Genomic DNA, 9,725 nt, shown 5'->3' on the forward strand with positions numbered 1-9,725 from the left:
CTTATTTTTAGATCAGACGATAGATAAAAAGGCAAGGCCCTCGTGTTATTGCAATAAAACAAATCAAGATTAAGTACGGGTTGCCCAGGGACTATGATTGGTGAGCACCGGTGGGGATTGAACCAGGGACCATTTGAGATGGACATCCATGGAAACACATTCAGGATAATGGGTGGTCAATATTAGAGCCTTGTGACCTGGGTTGTAGACGGTAGAATGACCTCGAGGGCAAGACGGAATGTAGACACAAGTGGGGAGTGAACCTGGGGTTATTATAACCAGTGGAGAGTAAACCCACGACTTGGGGTTGTGGACATCAGTGGGGAGTAAACCTGGGACTATGGGCTGGTGACAGCGGTGAGGAGTGAACTGTAAGATGTAGACACAAGTTAGGAATGGACAAGAGAGAAATGTACCCACTTTTTTAGATAGAGACACACTGAACAATGTGAGGCGGATTGCAGCAGGGAGTGAACCCGAAATAAAGGTTTGACAGTAGTAGTAGTATAGGGAGTAAATATGGGATACTGGGTGGGGTTCCTGCCTCCCATACTGTGTCTTCTATCCCCCTATGTCTGTTTTCCAACATACTTGTCTTTGTCTTGGAATGAGATTACTTGGTTTTGTCCTGGCCCTGGCTGGGAGGGAAAGTCAAATGTATAGTTAGTTTTAGATTTTTTTTTTTTTTTTTTTTTTTTTTTTTCCCGTATATTCTGTGATCTCTGGATAGTTCTTTTGTTGCATTGAGGATGGCTTTTTCTTCAGTTTTAGTACTTGTGCACATTGAACCCACTGATACAGATATTTTTGTTTCTGTTTTATCTGTCCAGTGTATGAGTGCACCAGCACCTCCATTCATGAGGGGGCCGGAAACTGAGCCATCTGTATAAACTCTTATCCAGTTGGTCATTGGGTATTTTTTATCGATCATCTTTAGGGTTTGAGCATTGTCATTATTGCTTCGAATGTTTTTCTTGTTGATGGTTATGGATTTTTGTTTCTTTTTCCACGGTGGTTTACTTGACAGACTCTGATGATGCTCTCCGGTCTATTGAAAATTACCAGGACTCTGAAGCCGCACACACTGTGGAGGCCCTTGAGGGCTTATCTGATAAAACAGGAAAAATTGTGCTGCAGTGGATTCCAAGTCATGAAGGTATATATGGAAATGAAATTGCCGATCAACTGGCCAAAGAAGGAGCCCAGAAGGAACAACCGAAGTCGTCAATCACTTACCATCAGCAAAAGAAAATAATAAAGCTAAAAATAGACAAAGAAAGGAATGACACACACCTAGAACACAACAAGCAGGATCCAATCCATGCCATTCAGCGAAGTAGCCAAGTCACTCTATTCCGCCTCCGAACAGGACACAATAGACTAAGAGGACATATGTTTACAAAGCTAGGTATTGGAACAACCCCTTATTGCCCATGTGGAACCGACCATGAAACCACTTTACATGTGCTTATGGATTGCCCATTATACAACGTGCAACGTTCGAACCACTGGGTCACCCCTACAACACTCAACACAAAGCTCTATGGTGAGGCTGAGGACCTAAAGCGGACCACAGACTTCATAGCAGATATCGGACTGCAGCCATAGATGTCCATCAGAGGAACGAAGAAGCCCTGGCTGGGAGGGAAAGTCAAATGTATAGTTAGTTTTAGATTATTTTTTTTCCTTGTAAATCATCTCTCTGTTATGCACTGCAATATGTTTTGTTTATGTATTATACAATGATATGTAAACATTTGAGTGCATTCCTCTTAGTGGGGACCTGTGCTTGTGTCTGGATGAGACTTGTGGTGAACCAATTCCCCTTCGTCTGCCTTATTCTTGGATGCTTTAATTGTAATTCTTTAACTTTTTACTATCCCATTTTATTCCTTTTTACTGGCGCTAATATGACCTTAATGTGTTGCAGGCGGCGTAAAACCCTTAAAAACAAACAAAACAAATATGGGATAAATACCTAGGCTATGAGAGGCAGACACCACTGAGGAGTGAATGCAGGATGCTGTGATATGAACACTAGTGGGAATGTATTGTTCTTGAAAAGTTAGTTTTATCCGTAGAATGTCCCTGAAATTTGAGATTGAAGGTTGGCATGCCTGCAACAGGTTTATTGGAGAGGATTTTAAAAAATCTTAAGCTTTTTGCAATGATCGTTTCTTAATTAATCTCTCTCTACCTATTACTCAGGCCCACAATTCAATACTTTTCTCTTTCGTTAACTTAATATCAGTTTTTACGAAAATCAACCACGATTTTTGTCTTCAAATTTTGTTGTTTTTCGATTGAAAAATTTGGGAATTTGACTGCAAAATTTTTGATTGTATTTTGCAAAAAACCGTCATGCCAGCTCAATATAATCAAGATTACTGATTGAGCAACTGTTTTAAGAATATTTTTTTTTTTTGGATAACAACTGCATGTAATACATACATGTCAATTGCCCTTGAATAACGTTTGAATGTTTCAATATAAAATTGAGCAACAACGGGCCCACTAAAGTGATAAAGTGTAAAGTGAGTTTCACTATAAAAAACATCCACCTCTAATTCAAAATTCTGAAGTTCACAATATAGAAACGTGTACTCCTGTTATGTGAAGCTCACAATGATTTAACAGACCTGTAAATGAGCTCTATAAAAATTGACTGAACCTCTTCTTAAGGGGGGACCTGTAGTCAAAAATCCATTTTTGATTGTAATGCTAATATTGCTATTCCCTTATTTTAAGGTGGTAGGAGGTCTAATTTGATGATTAACACCAAAAAAAGCCAAAAAAAATAAATTTTTTAGACATAGTGAGAAAAAATAGGCTAAAAATAGACCAAAAATCCCAAAATTTCTTACAGTAATGCAGCCAAAACCAACGAATAGATCTCTTCCAAATTTACACACAATGTTTCTTACAACAAGAGCTATACCATGACGTAAAGGTTTAGCAATAGTCCTGAAAATAAATTTTTAAGAATTTTTTTTCGATTTCGGCTGAAAATTTGGCGCGGAATTACAGTAAAAATTAGATTTTAAAATTCATAAAACTGCTCAATTTTAGTTTACCCCAAAACCCCTACGTCATGGTACAAAACACATTATAAGAAAGATTCTGACCAAATTTGAAGACAATCTGATGGAAAATAATCCAGATATGAATGTTAGAAAATCAGAAAATGACGCAAAATGGAGTTTTGAGAAAACGCAAAATTTGTTTTTAATTTGATGATAAAGTTAATTTTGCAGACAAGCAAAGGAAAACATCCATCAAAATTTCAAAGTATATTCAATATAGAACAAGAAAACAGTTAAATTTTGTACATTTATCAAATTCTGAAAAAATTATGATCGATTCGCTAACCCATACCCTAAGAAAAAATTTGCGGAAAAATTGAATGATATCAGTTTTTTACAAAAAAATTAATTTAGCGATCATATATGCTTTATATTTATAAAATTCATCAATTAAATCTCATAAACTAATAATGTGATGTATAATTTGATGTTAAACACCAAAAAAAAACTCAGAATTTTTTAAATAAAATTTTTAAGGGGCATTATAGGCTAAAATTAGACGTAAAACCCTAAAATTTCTAACATAGATGCACCAAAAACTAGCTTATAAATTTCTTTCAAATTTAAACACAATGTTTCTCACATAAATAGCTATATCGTGATGGAAGAATTTATCAATAGTCTGGAAAATAAAATTTTTAGAATTTTTATTTGATTTTGACTGAAAATTTGGCGCGTATCGACAGAAAAAAATGAATTAAAAAATTTATAAAATTGCTAAATATTAATTTACCCCCAAAAACTTCCATCATGATGTAAAAGACATCATAGAAAAGATTCTGAATAAATTTGAAGATGATCTAAAGGAAAATGGCTAAGATAGGATTGCTAGAAAATCAGAAAATGACATAAATCGGAAATTTGAGAAAGCGCAAACTTTTTTAATAATTTGACATTGAGACTGATTTTGCAGGCAAGTAAAAGAAATGATCCATCAAACTTTCAAAATATGACCATTATAGGACAAGAAAACAAGAAAACTTTATAATTTAATCTAAGTCTAAAAAATTTACAATCGATTCGCTAACGCATACCCCTAAAAAAAATAAAAAACTATAAAATTAAATTTTTTCCGTATTCAGAGATAAAATAATTTTGAGGTCAAATATGATTTATATCTTATGAATTCATTATTGTAATCACAAAAACTAATTATTTACTGTATACAATAGATTATAAAGAGGTTTCTAGATATATTAAAAAGTCTCGAAATATGATTTAGTAAAATATGATATGGCGCGCTACCCTCATTTTTCAATGCTGCTTGAGAGACAAGTCATATAAAATTAGATATCTAGTCAATTTTAACTGCAAAATCAATTCTATTTTAGACAATAAAACAGCTAAATGATGCAAATAGATATAGCTCAGAATAAAAAGCAATTTGCTTTCCCAAACCCCTTGGAAATAAATTCCTTTCGCCTCAATGCAGGAAAAATCAACACCACTTGTTTGCCACCGCTTTTTTAGTACCGTAGTTCCACAAAGAGGGTTGATCTTGCTCTGGTTGGTAAAAAAAAAAAGAGATATTTCATTAGCAATTTTTGGAAATACATTATAAGTCATTGACATAAAATGCATCTGTCAAGAAAGACCAATAAATAAAATGGTCATCATTCACACCAACACAGTTGAAATTTCATTGTTTTTACATCCACAGAACAGAACTCTTGGCGACAAACAATTTTCTGTTATTAAGTTAATATATTCAATAGTAATTCATTTCAAATGATGTTTTATCATTTTCATTTAGAAAAATGAGTATTTACTTTATTGATCATTAATCAAAAATGTAAAGGCGCTATGGAGATTTGGAAACATTACTAACCAGTGTCAAAAAGTACATGCAGACACTCTGCTGTGCTGGCCCAGATGATGGTTTGCTGGTTGATCAGTTTGCCACAGGAGGGCCTCAACACACCTTTCCAGAATAGCCCTTGAGCCAGCATCTTTATTTATTGTCAGGACACCAGTACAGTCAACTGAATTCTTTCATGTTAGCTGTCGATGAAAACACAAAATTAAATTAAATTCACTGCAGTGAAAATGGCACATATGCCAATGCCATTGCTAAGGTTTAAAACAACAACAACAATAATAATAATAATAATAAAATAATAATAATAATAATATAATAATAATAATAATAATAATAATAATAATAATAATAATAATAATAATAATAATAAAATAAATAATTTGGAAAAAAACAATTATCTAACATTGTCATTATCATTATCCTAGACATTTCAAACACTACTAAAACTGCTACCACACTACAGACCTTATCATTATCTATCATAGATATTTACTCTCTCGTTCTCTCCCTCTCTATCACTATCTCTCGAACATAACATTCCAAACCCAATTTTCCGATATAAATTATAAATCCCCCCCCCCCCCCCCCCCCTCCAAAGAAAAAAAATTGAAAAGTGTGGACGATATATGCAGTATCAGCCAAAATAAAGATAATTACAATAACTGAATGAAAAGTATTTTTTTTAAAAGGGTCCTGATCCTGAGACTGAGAATGTCTTTTCTTCTTGTGAGTCGCACAAACTTCACGAACCCTCTTGCATTGACAGTCTTGATCTTGACAAATTTGGAAACATATTGACTGGGAAACGAACCTTGAAACATCTGATCAGGTCTAGGTTTTATCGCCTGACATGGAGGGCTGATTTTGTTTGGGGAGGGGGGGGGGAGTAGTATTTTATTATTGTTTTGCCCTGTTATTTTTCATAAAATAAAGTTAACTTGCGATAACAACGAGTGTTTCAGCTGATGCACAGTCGAACAAACACACAATCTCACAAGGCATGTTTAGTTATAAAAATAAGCAATAAATTAAAATGTGGTGTATTTCTTATGCTTATCTTGTAAACTGAGTATTCTGTGACTTGAATAGAGTGAAGAATTACCAAAGTTCATCAAAATCAACTTGTAATGCGATGAGTGAGGTCCAAAAGCGAATGAATTCATAATATTGTAAACAAAGGCAGGGACAGTCAGGGAGCGGCCATTGACGCTATCGTGGTGCATTGTGGGTCACTATTGCCACGTTCGAGGATAAATTTAGATCGGAATCATGTTTTGTTACTAAATTTAGACGCACCGTGACCTGGCCTCTCAAATCAACCAATGAGAGCTCGTGACATTGTATAAATGGTATTCACTATTTGACCTTGTGATAATTCATGTTTATAGTCATGATGTCGATGTTGCCAGATTGAAAAAGAGAAATGGCTAAGCTTTCCATCGATATGCGCCATGACCGGGTGGATAGGCTTTGAATAGCTGTTGTCAAGACCCAAACATTTGACAATATAGACCTTTAGAAAATAAAACGTGGATACCTACCTTATAAAACTGCATCAAAAACACGTTTTTAATTGAAAATATGAAATTTTCTTTATATTTTAGGATTCTAGAATAATTAAACTACCTGAAAAGTGGACTAGCCCAATTTGGCCGAAAAAATTTTTTTTAACCAAAAATGACTACAGGTCCCCCCTTAATTCGAATAGTAAACAGCAAACTCACTTGAGCAAAACAATGGCAGAAAACTTAACTTGCTCGGTAATTAATTAGGCTAGAGTCGTCCCTTCCCTTACTGACCAAATGGAGAGGTTTTGTTTTATTAGGTCTTTAATTGAATGAGTTTAGTTGAGACAACCCAATTACATCATTTACGAAGACTGCTTCCGCCACTACAAACTGTCAAAATAGCAAGTTGTAGTTGTACTGTCATCTGCATTTTTGGCGGCCGCAAATATCAGGGCGATCCGCAAATTTCCCAAAATTGGCAAATCGCGTGACAAATTTTGGGAAAAAAAAAAGAAACGAAAACAAAATTACGAAAAAAAAAGTGCGAAACTTGAGAAATGTTGCAGCTTTGCCTGGGCCCAAACCAAGGGAAACTACTCTCTATGGATAATGATCCTTTAAAATCTTTGTAACAACGCTATTCACAGTCATTTCATTAAATTAATAAATGCAGCCTCCTTAAATGTAATAAATTGTCTTTTATATATATATTTTTCTGTATCGCATGTTAATTTTTACTGAAATGCTTAGTTCTCCTCGGCAAATTTTTGTCTTTTTGGCAAATTTTGGCAAAAAATGCAGATGACAGCAAGTTGTAGTTGTAGCGAAAACTCACTCAAATTTACAATTTTTGTTCAGGTAAGATGAAAATGTTTCTTGTCTTCGTCGTCCGTCCTGACTGACAAATAAGCCGAATGTAACTCTTCTATACTAACAGTAGAAATACATTGAGTGGCTTAAAACTGCCTCCTGAGATCTATATTAAGGCATTACTATCAGTGTTGAATCTCCACTGTGCCCTGTAAACAGGTTGGTCTGTGAGGGAAGGGCATTTTCGCATGTCCCGTCCCCTACCAACAAACACTTTAAATGGGTCTTTAAAAAACCCTACCAAACACCTTAAAAAGTTTTATGTTTTTTTTTCTTTTCCTAGACCTAGATGTGTAAATAGTTTGTCCTTTAACAGTGGCTGCTATTATTAGGAAGTCAGAAAAGGAGGCTACAAAGACTGGGCAGGAAAGGAAACGGCAGGAGAGGGGGAAACAATAAAGCAGATTCAGATAGATTGGCACTGAAGCAGAAAGGGAGGGGGAAGGGCAAAAAAAAGAGAAAGACAGAAACCATCATCGAGACTCATACAGAGGTTATTCGGGACGATGATTCATCATGTTCATCAGATTGCTTCAGCAAGAGAGAATACAAATACAATGTAGAACTTTCGATTTGAAGGTGTCTACATAACGCACTTCTGACTTTCGCATTTTACTTTTTCATACCTTTACATTCCATCAGGTAAATGTGGTCAATTTTGGCTTAGATGAAACAGTGAAATTTATTGCTCAGCGGCTCAGTTAAAATTGGCTACCATTGGGATCATGACAGGTTTTGAAAATGAAAAAATAATTTCACGAAGGCTGTGTGACAATACACTGGGATGTGTTTAGACATGGCAATTCTAAAAAGCGTCACTTAGCCTTGGCAATACAGTAGAGCATGACCATAGCGGCCCCGCTACAGCGGGACCATCGCTACAACGGGACCTTACACAAACCCCGCTTTTTTTTACTATATAAATTCAATTACCTGTGCTTGGGTTTAGCGGGTCAAGGAAAGGCCCGAACTTGCTTACAGCGGGAAAAATTGAGCGAGCTGTAGGGCAAGAATTTATCGATCGGCTAAATTTTTCACGCGCCGCGACTCAGCGAGTGACGTAGACTTGGCATTGTCTCTCTCTAACACACACGCCTCCATCTACCTTTGTCTCGCTCGTGTCTTCACTCACACCTCTCGTGTCTACCCGCACTTCTTTTGCCGCTCGCTCTATTTCTTTGTATGATTGTATGCGTTGACTGGTCAGTCTTGCGGTGATTAAAAGTTGGGCAACTTGATTTAACCCTTTCCTTACCAACTATAGGAAAATCGTCACATTCGTTACGATACAACTAACAGTTTTATTATTCAAATTTCTTTTGTACATTATAAAGTTTAAAGAAAATAAACAGTGTGTTGTAGAGAATGTTTTGCTAAAGAAACTATGTATCGCAAGAATTTTACTGCTGTTATGTCTGAGTGATAAGAAATATATTTTTGTGTTAGTTGGATGTGAAGTTTTGGGGAAAATCTTGAAAAAGGCTGGTAAGAAGAGGGTTAAAAGAGATGCGTTGCACAAGCTAACGCCATGTGTAAAACCCTTGGCCAATTAGAGAGAAGAGGCTTGTACGCACGCGGTGGTGTGTACATTTTAATCCAGATCAGCCCTATTGTGCCATTCCTCATTCATTGCAATTGTTGCTGCTCCAGCATACGCATCACTCGCACTCGTTCGAATCGTATTATTTTTACTATTTAAGTACTCGTATCAAGAGAAATCCTGAGGAAACAATGGCTACCAAAGGAAAGAGGAAATGTTTCTCACTCGAATTGAAAGCTGAAATAATCAACGAAGTAGACAAGAAAAGGAAGACGAAATCGCAAATTTGCAGGGATTATGAGATTTCATCTGGAACGCTCTATACCTTTTTGAGAGATAGAGAAGCAATCTTGTCAGCAATCAGTAAAGGACAATTCAACCCAGACAGAAAACGTCTCAAGACCACAGGACAAGAAGAACTGGACCGCTGCCTCCTCGTTTGGTTTCATCAAGCTCGGGCCTGTAGCACACCTATTTCAGGCCCCATCCTTTTTGAGAAAGGCGAGGAATTAGCACAGGAGCTTGGTTTGACAGACTTTCTGATGAGCAGAGGTTGGATCGACATATTTAAACTCAGGCACGGCATTGGCCTGAAAGTAATCAGTGGAGAAGCTGCCTCGGCACCAATAGAAACAACAGTGGAGTGGAGAGGAAAGGAGCTGCAAGAAATTATGAAGGAATACAATAAGAAGGATATTTTCAACGCAGACGAAACTGGGCTTTTTTACAAATGCCTGCCCAACAAGACACTGGCAATGAAAGGAGACACCTGCACGGGTCAAAAGATTCCAAAAGAAAGAATTTCAATCCTTTTGGCAACCAACATGGATGGAAGTCAAAAGCTACCCCTTCTTGTCATTGGAAAATCTGAAAGGCCACGATGCATGAAGAACATCCGAACTCTT

The 9,725-nt window shown here is 36.2% G+C and overlaps 1 long non-coding RNA gene across 1 annotated transcript; it reads right to left on the reverse strand.

Moving 5' to 3' along the window:
• Nucleotides 1-4,447: 4,447 nt before the first annotated feature.
• Nucleotides 4,448-5,051, reverse strand: LOC144978308 (uncharacterized). Its single transcript, XR_013646495.1, has 2 exons — nt 4,912-5,051; nt 4,448-4,586 (listed from the first exon to the last, which is right to left on the reverse strand). It is a non-coding gene; the product is annotated as an uncharacterized LOC144978308 (long non-coding RNA).
• Between the last annotated feature and the right edge of the window lie 4,674 nt (nt 5,052-9,725).

This window comes from Berghia stephanieae, chromosome 8, assembly GCF_034508935.2.
Source record: "Berghia stephanieae isolate SIO BIC M18660-M18661 chromosome 8, UCSD_Bste_1.3, whole genome shotgun sequence".
NCBI classification, from domain to species: Eukaryota; Metazoa; Mollusca; class Gastropoda; order Nudibranchia; family Aeolidiidae; genus Berghia; species Berghia stephanieae.